We start from the raw sequence: 13931 nt of genomic DNA, 5'->3' as shown, positions 1-13931 counted from the left end.
TTAATGTACTGTCAAAAATAAGGGATCATCATAAGTTTCTGGGTGGATTTGCTCTGTCTGGCCTTCTTTGGTCTGGGAAAGCCAGGATGCTACGACTGAAAACTTTGGCTCTTGGTCTCTTGCTCATAGCAGTAGATCCAGCTTTCATCGTCGGTCACCAGAGCACCAGGAATTTTAATGGATCAGCTCGACCTGCTGTCATACAAACTTTTGTCTGATCTTCTCTGAGCACCCTAAAGACAAACTTCGCGCAAATCTTTCGCATCTTTAGTTCCACGCGAATAATTCTGTGTACAGTTCTCACACTGGCATCAAAATGTGAACTTATTGTCTCTATATACACACGACAATCTTTATCCATGAAATTCTTTATTTAGCTAATCCACTGGTGTTCTGACTTTCTTACTTCCACCACGCCTCTCATCATTGCTCACAGACTCACTGCCTTCCTTGAGTCTCTTATTCCACTCAAAAACTGATGATCGATTCATACGTTTCTGTGGCCTTTCAAAGATTAAAACAGAATTTTATTGCATACTGTTCTTGCGAAGCGTCCTCACATTCAGATCGCAGTTTTTGAAATTCAACAACTGTGACAACTTTAGTAGGGTGTATTCCAATTCCTACTGTAGCTGTCTAGTTGAACTTATAAAAATTGGTCAGTCATAGCAATAGTATAATGAATTTTCAAGAGTCTACTGTATAAAAAAGTCTGGAAGCTCATTGAAGGCACTTTATATTTGGGGATTTTAATGTCCACCAAAGTAGTTGGCTTAGTTATTCGAATTACACAGACGCAGCTGGTAGCAACACATATGGCTTCTCTATAACTCTTCCCTAGCACTGACAGTCACGTCCCCGACTCACCCTGTAGATCGTGCAGATAAGCAAGCTTTAGTTCTAGATTTATTTCTATCTACAGTTTCCGTGAATTGTGTTACAAATTCTCATAATCCACTCGTGATATTGTTAATCTTATTATTTTAAGGGTTTCCATTTCTTTTCATCAACTTTCATTCGCTTTAAACGAAGGGAAAACATCTCAAACTGTTTGTTTTTTCCGAAAAACATATACACTCTGATTAGTTGTTTAGTGTTTTTCCACCATTCAATGAAACACGTATAAGCCACATAAAATATTATGAATGATATATATATATATATATATATATATATATATATATATATATATAGTAAATCTTGAAAATATGCATGGCAATCAACCTACACAGAATTTTCCGCGTTGCATCCTAGTGAGAATTCATCATGTTATTTATTGCATGGCGTTGATGTTACTTCGCGTTTTTTATAATCCCGTAGTACTGGGATTGCTAGTCAGCTATGTAGATTCTTAATTATTCACACAACCATTTATTATAGCCAATGAGCGCGCGCACCTGTTTCTTTGTTAGTTTTAATGAGGATTTTTTTCCATTTCTTTGTGATCAGAGATGACCTAATCTTAATTTGTATGTTTATTTAAATTTTATGTGTTATATATATATATATATATATATATATATATATATATATATATATATATATATATATATACACATACTCATGAGCAAGAAAAAATGGTCCAAGAGTGAAAGAAGGAAGAAATCGATTTTTCAATCATTTTCCATGAATTTTTATTAATTTTAACTGAAAATTTCTAGTTTGCAGATCATTATTATTGTAGCATATAATAAATGGAAAAATTAATCCTAAAAATGGTAAGACCACATCTTGGCGAGGATACAAAAAACCGAATTTCAGGATTAAGGCAGTCCAAAATGACTTACAAGCAGATTTTTAATATTTTAAGCAAAGAAAATGTGAAAACATCTCTTTCTTCAATGAAGCTATTGGTCAAAGGTTCGAAGTCGAATGCTTGGTAAAAAGGAAATCTGGATCTGGTCGCCCTAGAACATCCATTTTGAAAGACGACCACAGGCTTAAATTGTTAAACTGTTTTGAAGGATCGAAAGAAAAATTACGTTGACCATAGCAAAGAATTCAAAACAGGGCTGGAAATTCTCTTTCTATATATACGATATCTAGACGAATGAAAGAAATAAGATTTTCTTCTAAAAGGTGTGCAAATAAGCTATTTTTTTTACCATTAATGATATAAAAAAAGATTTTTCTCGTGTTATGGCAAGAAAGATACAGACTGGTTCAGGAATGTTTTCTGGTCAGATTAATCAAGATTTTGTCTTGTTAGTGATGCTCCTGATGCTCCTGAATAGTGCATTCAAAGAATTGGAGAAAGATTTTCAGCAAGTTGCATAAAAACAACATTTATACATGGGAATGGAGGGATAATGGTATGGGGAACTTTTACTGCGGCAGGAGTTGGGGAACTTATTAGATGTGAGAAGTCAATCAATACAAAGGAATACATTCGTATATTAGAACCAGGACTGTTATCAAATATCCAGAAGCTGAAAATATCCAAGAACATTATTTTTCAACATGATAATGCCCCTGCACACACTGCTAAAGTCGCAAAAAATGATTTTCTGATAATTCAATTGATGTGATATTTTGGCCAGGTCAAAACCCCGATTTAAACCCAATTGAGAATATTTGGCCCACAATATCTCGTGCATTGGCTTGAAGCACTTTTTCAAACAATGACAAACTGTGGGAAGCTGTGAAAAGCGAATGGAATAGCATCTCCTCTTCACAGAATTCCACTTTGGTTGAGAGCATGTCTAAAAGGATTGATCTTTTAAAGAAATCAAAAGCGATGCGATTCCATACTAAGCATTTATTAAAGTAAATGTCTTTAATTGTTCGTAGTTCAATATAGCTTTTAGTGCAATAAAACGTATAACATTTGTTTGGCCCAGTTTTTTGCTAACAAGTGTATATATATATATATATATATATATATATATATATATATATATATATATATATATATATATATATATAAGAAGTAGCGTTGGTGTGTGTGTGTGTGTGTGTATAACTCTTCTACAGCCCACACCACTGGACCGATCATGACCAAACTTGGCATGATGGTCTGCTACTTAGTGATGGTGCACACAATTTTGTAAGGTAACGGTCAAAGGTAAAGGTAAAAACCTTTGTATATATACTCTCTACAGTCCACACCACGGGACTGACCCTGACCAAACCTGACATGATTATGAACTGCAATCTAGGGATATTGCACACTATTTTCAAGGTCAAGGTCAAATATAAGGTCATATTTTGTGCGGCTCTTCATAAACTTCCCTACCTAGGGATCGTGGCGAATCCCAACTTGCTGTGCACCATCCCTAAGTGAGGGAGTTTATAAAAAGCCGTACCAATTATGACCTTAACCTTTGACCTTGAAAAATTTAACATTACGTTTAATGCCAGGCAACGCCGTTTATATCTGCTAGTACTATATATATGTGTATGTGTGTGTTATATGGATATGTCTTTATATATGTGCAAATGTATGCATACGTATATATGTATGCAGATATATATTTAAGAGCCAGCAACTGTTGGGGTAAGCGCATACTTTTAAATAGAACAACTGTTCACATGTTACGTTTTATCGAATACAAACTGTCATACTGAATTTTTGCTTTTTTCTCATCGTATATCATTCTGTAGTACTTGCTCAAGTAAAATTGTTTAATTAATTTATTCGACTTCCTTAAAAACGGTCCTTAATTCAAATTCCAGCGCTTATCTATTATATAAATCTCACCTGTCTGTTTACATGTATGTATGTATGTATGTATGTATGTATGTATGTATGTATGTATGTCTGCCTTAAACTTTCGACAGAGACGACCGATTTTTACGAGATCGGTATCGTTTTGAAGCGCGACCCTTCGGACGACAAATATCGAAAATTGGTTAAAGACATTAATTCGTCTACCCTTAACTGGGCACTTTTCTACAGGTGGGGGTCGCTTTTATCGCCGATATTTTCGAAAGTCATCACCTCTTTTCGATTGTCTAGCCTTGATTTAGCCCACGTCACTTCCGGTTTGGCGATGGACACAACAGCAAAGACGCCAGAGTTTTTTTTTCACGTTTTTTGCCTCCTTCGCGGTTCGTGTTCGAGCCTGCCTACTACCACTTTTTTTGTTTGCTCAACACACACATTCAAACACCTGGGCAACGCCAGGCTAGTCTTCAAATATAATGCCTATTTTCTTATATGCAAGAACTGAGCATTATTTTCAGTGTTGGAAATCCCCATAATTAAGTTTCAGTTTTGAACGTACCTTATCAAGGCTAAGAACCACTCAAGATTAACTCTTAATAAAACAGAATGATTACACTTGGTAACAGTTTTTTTACTTTTTGTATGTTGCACAGATTTCTACAATTTATGTTTGCACTGCCGTATGTTTGTAATGCTTTATGTTTGTAATGCTGTATGTTTGTAATGCTGAATGCGGAAATGACATCCGTTTCTCGCTATCAGATCGGGTTTTTGTGCTAAGTCAGTTTGAAACAAAAAATCAGATCTTGTGACAAAATCGATTACATTTTTCTGGCATTATCAAGTTTTGCCAATACATATCATCCTAAATATGTTTTTAAGAGAAGAACACACATATATTGATAAATTGATAGAAAAATCAATTACTATCAACTGAATGGTGGCATGTTGCCGTTTCTTCGAACTGGAATACTCAGGGTCAGGATGTTCTTTCTTCAGATTCCAATCAGCCATCATGACTGCGACCCAACCAGTCTGATACCTAGTCTCCATCTCTTTCAGGTCCTGAAGGAATCTCTTCCCCTGCTCATCACTCATTGAATCCAAATTCCAAGGAAACTAGTCCATATGTGAAAATAGGTAGTGCATCTTGACGGCCAGTTTTCTGAAAGCAGTCAGTATGTTGTCGACGAGATCGGTGTAATTTCTGGCCTTATTGTTGCCAAGAAAGTTCTTCACTACCAGAACAAATGCTTTCTATGCTTCCAGCTCCACTTAGTTCGTCGAGCTTTTGAATGGATCTCTGATGAGCTGCCGGATCTGAGGACAGTCAAAGATGCCAGCTTTCAACATTTCCATAGTTAATCCTAGAAAAATCCTAGCACAAGTAAGAGAAGCAATCATATATATATATATGATTTTGCTCTTATATATATATATATATATATATATATATATATATATATATATATATATATGTAAGAGCAAATAGTTAATAAAACATGTTAAAAACACTTTGAAAAAGAGTTAAAACCATATTTAATCTGAAAAGGAAACATTCGATAAGTGGATAGTCCTTAATCTGCGGAGTTTCGAAGAAATACTTTCCTTCTCATCAGAGGGTAGGAATTAGCAAAATGCGGGATCGGATTTTGCACACAAAAGTATTTGATGAAACTACAAGTAAGTCAAAGATCTTACTTGATAACAAAAAGTGAAGCAGAGGGAATATGGTGAAGAAAAAGGTGATTACACGTGAATGGATAGTCTGGTAAAAGGTAAATAATCCAATGACGGTAAAATCCAAAAATATAACTCCAAGAAAGTTAATTGAGTTCCCATTTCTTATTCTTATTATAAGCTCTATCTCCTATTTGGTTTAATCGAGCTTTTAAATCTGGTTGAGATTACTTCATAAATATTAATTTTTTTTATATTTATAATATACTTTAGTTTTACCATCTTGGATCATTTTGGTAAATTTAATTGTAATTTTTATCTTATATATATATATATATATATATATATATATATATATATATATATTTATAATTTGAAGTGGTTCAATTTTACATCTTTCATGTTTATTTTTCGATAGCTTAAAGGGAAGGAACACGGTTGGCGCGTTAAATGTTTTGGTTTATATTCTAGTTTGTGGTACACAAGTCATTATTTTTAAACTTGTCTATCAGTATAATACGCCATGTTGAATACACTTGATGTTCTATAATGTATTCTGTTATTCTGAACAATTAGTAAGAGTATTATTATTAGTCAGAATTCCATCTCGAAAACCCTGCGATAGAGTATCTAGTTATTCCGTGAATACATTACTAACGCAATGTTGAATTTAATATCTCTCCTAGGTTCTAGTACTCTCCACAACGTCCAGTGAAAGTTTGCAACGTGTCCTCACTTCTCTGTATTTCCACCCTCTTTTACCCTTCAAGAGTATGTTATGTAGAGAAAACCGATGGGGGACAGATTATCGAATTTCTGACAGTTTCAGTTCTCTTGGTTTCATGTAATATCCATTCTATAGTTTTCGTGTGATTTCTATTTCAACCTACCAGAGGATGGTCGACATTGCCTGGTTATGTGTGTTGGTTATCACACTCAAAGATCTGTCTAAATATTACAGCTGTTTTGACCGATACTGTGCGTTGTATGATGACAGTCCTCCTTTTGAGTCCAATTTTTAAAAATCCTGTTTCCAGATTTTTTTGTACTGTCTCTGGCGTTCCTACAATTATCATTTTTCTTTATATTTTATATTCTTTTCAGATTTCTTCCATATCCACCTTCTATCCGCACATACATGAGCACTACATACTACATCTATTTACCCCCTCATACTCTAAAAAAAATGCTCCCCTTGGTTTGCATCACCTGGTTAATTAATACTGTGGGCCTCTGATTTCTGCCCATCAACCACTACTCTTATGAGCCTATCAAAGAGAAATGATTTAATGATTGAGAAAACATTTCCAGTTATACCGTAGCTGGACATCTTGTGGAGTAGGCCCTTGTGCCATACCTTATCGAAGGCCTTCGATATGTCAAGAACAATTGCCCTAGTAAGGAAGCCTTTATCGAGAGATTCACTAATCCTATGAGATATAACCGTTAGCACATCTGCTGTAGATCTAGCAGAACGGAAACCAAATTGCATGTCACTAAGAAGGTTATTTCTGCTGAGGTGGTTGACTACTTCTCTATCCATATTAAATACGGATTCCAGCAACTTACTCATGACACACAGGAGACTTATTGATCTGTACTGAGAGGGAGATGACTTATCACCTGAATTCTTAAATACATGGCATACTGATGAGATTTTCCAGGGTATTGGAAAGCACTTCTCCTTAAGACAACGCTTAAACTGTTTTGTAAGTATGGGGACAAGTTCTGGCTGGAGCTTTTTCAACACTATAATTGGAATGCCGTCAGGGCCAGTTGCTTTACTGGAATCGAGGTTCTTGATTAGCTTGGCGACCTCATGCACAGATATTTGTATCTTTCATAGCGTGTTGTCTGTTATAGGAGGAAATACGGATAGTTGATGACCTTAGTTATATAGAGTTAACTGCAAAGTTATTGGCATCAGCTAGAATCGAAACCGCAACATGACTTACCAATGACGACTATATCGGGAGATAGGAAAAAAAGAAATATTAAATGTCCCGAATAAATGAATTGAATTTGGGTATGCGCAGAAAAAAGTAGAAATATGTCGGCAAGTTGCATTTCAACTTGCCGGTATATGTCATTCATCTAAACAAAGATTTTACTCGTTATAAACCATCCTTGATGTATAATCGCTATTTTCTTTTAATTCCATTGTTATGTGACAAGTAGTTTAAGGGTCTATCGGTTAAATATTTACAAACAGACACACATATCTATTGCTTTATTTATATAGTTTTCTTTTCTGTGTTATAAGAAATCGGTAAAACATTATAGCTATAAAGATTTCAAACAAGAAAAACATTTTTATGACATTCTTATCAATTGAAACAAAACTCCCCCACCCAGTGAAATCATCATGAATATGGTCAGTACGAAAAACATTGAAAGACTTTTAAAGTAGCAATACATTTGAATATTATATTCATACAGGAGCAACACAGAATTAAATATTTGCATAAGAATGATATAAAACTAGGAAGACTTTGTGTTGTGTTATCTTTATTACATAGACGTTTTAATTTTCGAGCTCGTAAAACTAGAAAGATAAAACTATATAAAAATAATACTTCATGGCAAATAAATAGTTAAATTTTGTTACACACACACACACACACACACACACACACACACACATATATATATATATATATATTGGAAAAAGAAATCCAGCAGAGTGTTCAATTATAAGGAAAATCTGAAAATAAGAGCGTATTATTTATATTTTGTTTACAGAAATTTGTAGATGAGATTAATCATTTGTACCGTCGTTTACAAATCCGATAATTAGGGACTGTTTTAGATACCCATATCAAGCCCTCTTAAGTTAATACTCATCTATTTTATAACCGGAAGTGGAAGCATATATATACATTACGAGCTCACGTTTAACTCTCGTTTTGTGACTCCCCCCCACACCTTTGGAAAAGAGCTGCTGGAATATGCAACTCTACTTAGCGATTAAAACAGCGACTTGATGAAGACCACTGGATTAACGAGTCCAACGAGCTGGAACAAAGGACGAACGGAATAAATCATTCTGAAGAATACATGCCAGAAATTTATAAATAAAAAGACAGGCTAGTAGCATCACGCCTGTGTGTCTGAGAGAGAGAGAGAGAGAGAGAGAGAGAGGGAGGGAGGGAGAGAGAGATTGCAAATAAGAAGAAAGGGTGGGACCAATCAACGCAAACACGTTTCTGCAATTTACCAAGGACCTTCAAATGGGACACAGCTTCATCAGCCCATAGTATTCCATACATGGTCTGATTGTAAATTTGTAGAAAAGACGAAAAACCCCAGCGTGAGAAAGTATTTACAGCGATAGAGAGGCCAGCTTTACGAGAAGCAGAAAAAAAAAAGCAATTAATCTAATATATGGACCCAAAGAAAGATTTGATGAGAAAGAAAGACCAAGAGGTTTCCGGGTTAATTTCCTTCTCAAGAGCAGAGCCATCCATGAGAATCACAGAAAGAAGAGGGATACGTCTAAAATTGAAAAACACGAGATACGATAGGGAATTTAAGAGACCATAATGCAGGCACTGTACGCACACGCGCACACGCTCACACGCGCACACGCGTATATATGTATGTGTATAAAACATTTTATTTATCCACATGCATATTATGATTCATCTTAATACCATTTATCAGTATGGCTAAGTATGGCCATGTAGCCAATCGCTGGGCCCGAATACGACTGAAGCCGGCTTCCCGTTTCTTTCTATATACACTGATGCTTGGAAAATCGATGGTATAAATATTATGTCCTAAGAGAGTCTGTTTGTTTCATAACTAGCCTAATTTCGTTTGTAGTCAGAATTTTTCAACTAAGTTTTTTTTTTTTACAAAAGAGTAACCACTTATTAAGACCCGAAGGCTACTCGAGGATAAGGGTGATTGAATGTAAGGTGGTAGTCTAGTAATCGTTAATTGAGCCAAGGCCGAAGGCTACTCGAGGATAAATGGTAATGAATGTAAAGTGGTAGTGTATCAGTCGTTAATGGTGTAAGCTGGGAAGAAATTGATTATTTAAGGGGATTGTTCAACAAGAACAATATTGGACTTGAAGGCCGCGATATTGTAGTCGGCCGGGAAGCAGGCCAGCGGAACAGTGTCTCACAGGCGGGCAGTTCTAGGAAAGAATCTTAGTTCATGATATTTGCGTTTAGACTTAGGCACAGTTAGAGAGTGTGAGAATTTTTGATAGTGGTTGTAGCTAGTCGAGTTGTTTTTGGTTTGTACTGATAACATTTCCTTACATATATTTGACTTGTATTCTGTTACATGAAATAAGTCTTTTTCTTTATTAAGTCATGGTCATAAAACCCGTTAGCAATAGACAGAGGCTACTTAGCTAATTAGGGAATGCATAAAACTTAGGAATATCACGATAGTTAGCCAATACAGAACTCCGAAAATGCGACAGTGATACATGTTCATTCACATAGTTTTGAGGCATCACGTTCAAGACTGCAGAGCACAACACAAAACGAGATCGCCAGTACATTTCTGAGTAAACACCAGTGTAAATATGCAGTGGGTCTAATATGAATGTATATCGTCGCAGATTTGGTCTGTTCGGCCGCAGCATAGGGAGCTCCAATATATGGTCCTCCCTCGCTAGACTTTCAAAAGAAGCACCCGTGTAGCAGAAAACATTATCACTAATTTCACCTATTTATGTGTGCCTAAATCTAAACGTAGATTCCATGAACAAAGCTTCTTTCTTAGAACTGCACGCCTGTGGAATTATCTTCCGTTTTCCTGCTTTCCAGCTGACTACAATATGGTTGTCTTTAAGTCTAACGTAAACAAGTTTTTGATGAACCGTTCCATATAAGTTAACAAATTTACCGACTTTCCATTAATAACGATTACTATATTGTCCAATATCTACTGTACACTCTTTAACCATCGTCCTCGAGTGGCCTCTTGGCCTTGATAAGTGGTGATGCCTATATAAAAAAGAAGGTATGTAAACATTGCGGTGAGGCAAAAACCACGAAATAATCTGTAGAAAACAGATAAATAATATTCCAGCAAGTAGACAGCAGATCTAATCCAAGCAGATCATCTACTTCAGTTCCAGTAAAGCCAATATTCGCAGGATACCGAACAGGACTCCAATATTGGCAATCAATGTACCCTCTTGATGATGGTGACGCCCAGATATTTCTTCTGATCGTGACATGTTTCATATATGTTTGGTTTCTTTTGTTCAAGGTTTTGTTAGAGGCAACACCAGGCCAAGGTTATTTTTTCTGTGATCATGTCACATGCATAATGATTATCTATCCAATTCGTAGAAATTACAGTGCACTCTCACACAGACTGGACGAGTTAAATATTTACAATAACGAATTTTGATCAGTATTTGTTTAAGTGACCATAACCAATAAGTCAAACAGAAAAATATTTAGCAAAAACAAAAAATCCTCTACATCAGTTTTTTTTTATATTATTTAATGACATTCTAAATTGAGCATCAATATATATATATATATATATATATATATATATATATATATATATATATATATATATATATATATTTAGTTATATTACCAAGACAAAGAGTAAATTACGTTTAGTTTCATGAGCAGAAAAAAAATTATGTTTTGTTACATAAGCTGAAAAAATAAATTATTTTGTCACTTGTATGATGGCTAGTGTGTACATATGTTTCTTGTTTATTCGAAGGTATGAAAATGTGTAGCTCAAATTGTTATTCATATTGATTATAACCGTCATAGGACGGATATACTGTTAGTATACGTATATGTAAATAAAAGGATTACCTTAACCAAGGTTTGAACCAAGCTTGTCTGTTTCCAAGCGTGTCTTTCTTTTGTTGTAAATTGAATCTTCTTATTTGTTTATTGTTTTCTGCTGGTCAATCTGAGTGTCTATCTGCGACAGTATATCAACGAAGTCGGATGGATTAAATGCGTCCATTTTCTGAAAGAAAAATAATGCATAAGGATTTAATAATGCATAGTAATTAAACGAATCATCCAACAAGATTTGCTAAGTCATACACTGTATGGCGCTTGGCTTATTTACATACCGTACATAGCTTCGCCACATGCTTGAAAACAAAATTCCGTTATTTATCACAATCTTGGGCCAGTCATTCAGCTATCAGCAGGAGCTTGACAATCTTAAGCTTATCTGGTCTGCCCATCTCTTGGACAATATCATCATGAAACAATTGCTTTACATTATTAGAGTTTGATAATCTGGAATCAAGGAATGACGTTGTTCTGTTAATATTATGTATTCTTCTAATATCAGCATTTTTTATTATATCTCGCAAAGTTAATTTCATGTTCTGCCAGTATAGACCATATTTCGCTTGCATATAGACAACAGAAATCATCAATCTATACTCCTATAATTTTTTTTGTATTGATATTCATATTAAAAACCCTTTTTTCTATTTATTTAAAAAGAAAATACAACTTTGTTATATATGGGTCGTGGAATTGCATTTATCTGCAAAAAATCCAGCTAATTTGACTACTCTTTTTTAACATTTATTTTAATTAATTTCCTGTTAGTTTTTTCGGATTTCTTATGGAATGATCATCTTTAGTTAACTATTACGTGTAATTATATTCATGCGGATATTCTGATGATTTATAATTTCGTAATATTTGCGTAAAAACGTTATAGTAAACACAAACCTCTTTCTATATATATATTTATGTATGCGTATATATATTTGTTTAAGAAAGTTTGCCTACCAAACTCCTCTGTCAGGGTTTGGTCTGCGGACATAAAGCATAATATATGGAGTATTCGAACCCACGCGAAACTTTATATTTGGCTTTTTAGCCGTGAAAAAGTGTGAAAATTAAAGAAATGGAATTTGCCAGGTGAATGCCGAACGACGGCATTACGAATATGCATGCGTAACGTAATAGCTATTGATTTATGTTTTAATTTTACAACAAAAATATCTTCATAGCTCAGGCATTAACGTCAAAGGAAAAAGTAAATCATCAGCAAGACGTTTTGGCTTCGATTCTCAGTGGTAGCGCACGAGTCACTTTTTAAAACTTTTTAAATAATTACTATAAATTGGGCCCAATATAATCTCATTCCCTACATTGTATCCTAGGAGCGCCATCTTCACAATCTCCCAATCTTTATATATATATATATATATATATATATATATATATATATATATATATATATATATATATATCATACTCATTATTATGGTAATTGTTTGGTAGCAAAGGTAAGTAAAAACCTTTTAGTTCTCTCCCACAGCAAAAACTTAGACACCAGGGTCAGAACGCGGGATGGAGAAGTCAGCGCCCTCGCTCAGGATAGACATTTTTACCTGCAAAAAGTCCCTTGGCAGTCTCCTCGGCATTCTCCGGTAAGAGCGTGTCAGGCGACTAGCAATAAACTAACTCCTTCCTAAAGAGAGAAGGCATGGCCTGGGAGGGTGTACCTCCTAGTGGCTGGGTTCGGATCTCCCGAACGGCAGCAATTGTCATCCTCAACTGATGATAGCGTAAGAATGAAACAGTAGTGCCTGTAGATATATTATTATTATTATTATTATTATTATTATTATCATTATTATTATTATTATTATTAATTAATTAATTAATTAATTACAAGTATATATATGTACATATACAAACATATTATTATTAATATTATTATTAATGTTAATATTATTATTATTATTAATAATAATAACAATAATAAAGATATAGCATATATTTAGAGAGAACTTGTTTGCGAAAACAGCAATGTTAAATCATTAACGATGCAGTTATCAGTTGACTCTAGCCCAAGTCGAAGATCAGACGGAGACCACGAGACAGAATCAATACACATCGGATAGAAGAAGTATAGCTGTTTTGCAATCTCAGTGGATTAGAGACAAGGTCAATGCGTAACAAAACAGAAGACAAGAGATGTAAAAAGATCGTAGGTTATCAACTCCGTCTTAAAACGCCCAGTCCATCGTTGTAGCGTACTTAAAGTCACTTTTAGCGGCAATCAATGTCGACTGCATTCGATCAGTTCAGGTTTAACGGCTGCACACACGCACCGTCAACGCAAATATGTCTCCATCATGAACTGCGTTTCTACAAGCAGCGAATGCTCGTGAAAATTGAACTGTTAAAGTTACGGAGGATCGAAATGACATTAGTTGTTCTCCACCACTCGTCAACACTAGCCCTTTCTAATAATGACCACATAAGCATTTATTAAAAAAATACACATTAATACTTACAACTAGAAGAAATAATTGAATCATTCAAGAAAGTGCCTGGCCCCTGGTGCAATCATCTACCTATGAGTCAACCCCTTAGTTTAAATATTGCTTCCAAATCTAAGAAGGCGTCTCTAATAGCACTTTTCGTTGCATAGACAGAGTTCAAATTCGAAATCTAGTTGGAGATGATCACTTCCATTTCATTACATCCTTTATCACAAAAGAGATATTGTTAGATTTTTTTCTATTCTATCCTTATTGCCATGAAAAGTGATCGACTGGGCTCCAATCTCTGGTTCCGCCCAACAAAATATTCATAGAAAG

At 34.8% G+C, this 13931-nt stretch overlaps 1 protein-coding gene across 2 annotated transcripts in view; it reads right to left on the bottom strand.

Moving 5' to 3' along the window:
• Nucleotides 1-11316, bottom strand: part of LOC145303664 (uncharacterized) — a 1499272-nt gene extending 1487956 nt beyond the window's left edge. For both annotated transcript variants that reach the window (XM_080145262.1, XM_080145263.1), the window contains exon 1: nt 11158-11316. The gene's annotated coding sequence lies outside the window, so the exon portion shown is untranslated. The remainder of the gene's footprint in view (nt 1-11157) is intronic.
• Between the last annotated feature and the right edge of the window lie 2615 nt (nt 11317-13931).

The sequence above is a fragment of the Euprymna scolopes genome, chromosome 19 (genome assembly GCF_053919585.1).
Source record: "Euprymna scolopes isolate OS-2025 chromosome 19, ASM5391958v1, whole genome shotgun sequence".
Taxonomy (NCBI): Eukaryota; Metazoa; Mollusca; class Cephalopoda; order Sepiida; family Sepiolidae; genus Euprymna; species Euprymna scolopes.
This window is presented reverse-complemented; position numbering and strand designations above follow the sequence as displayed.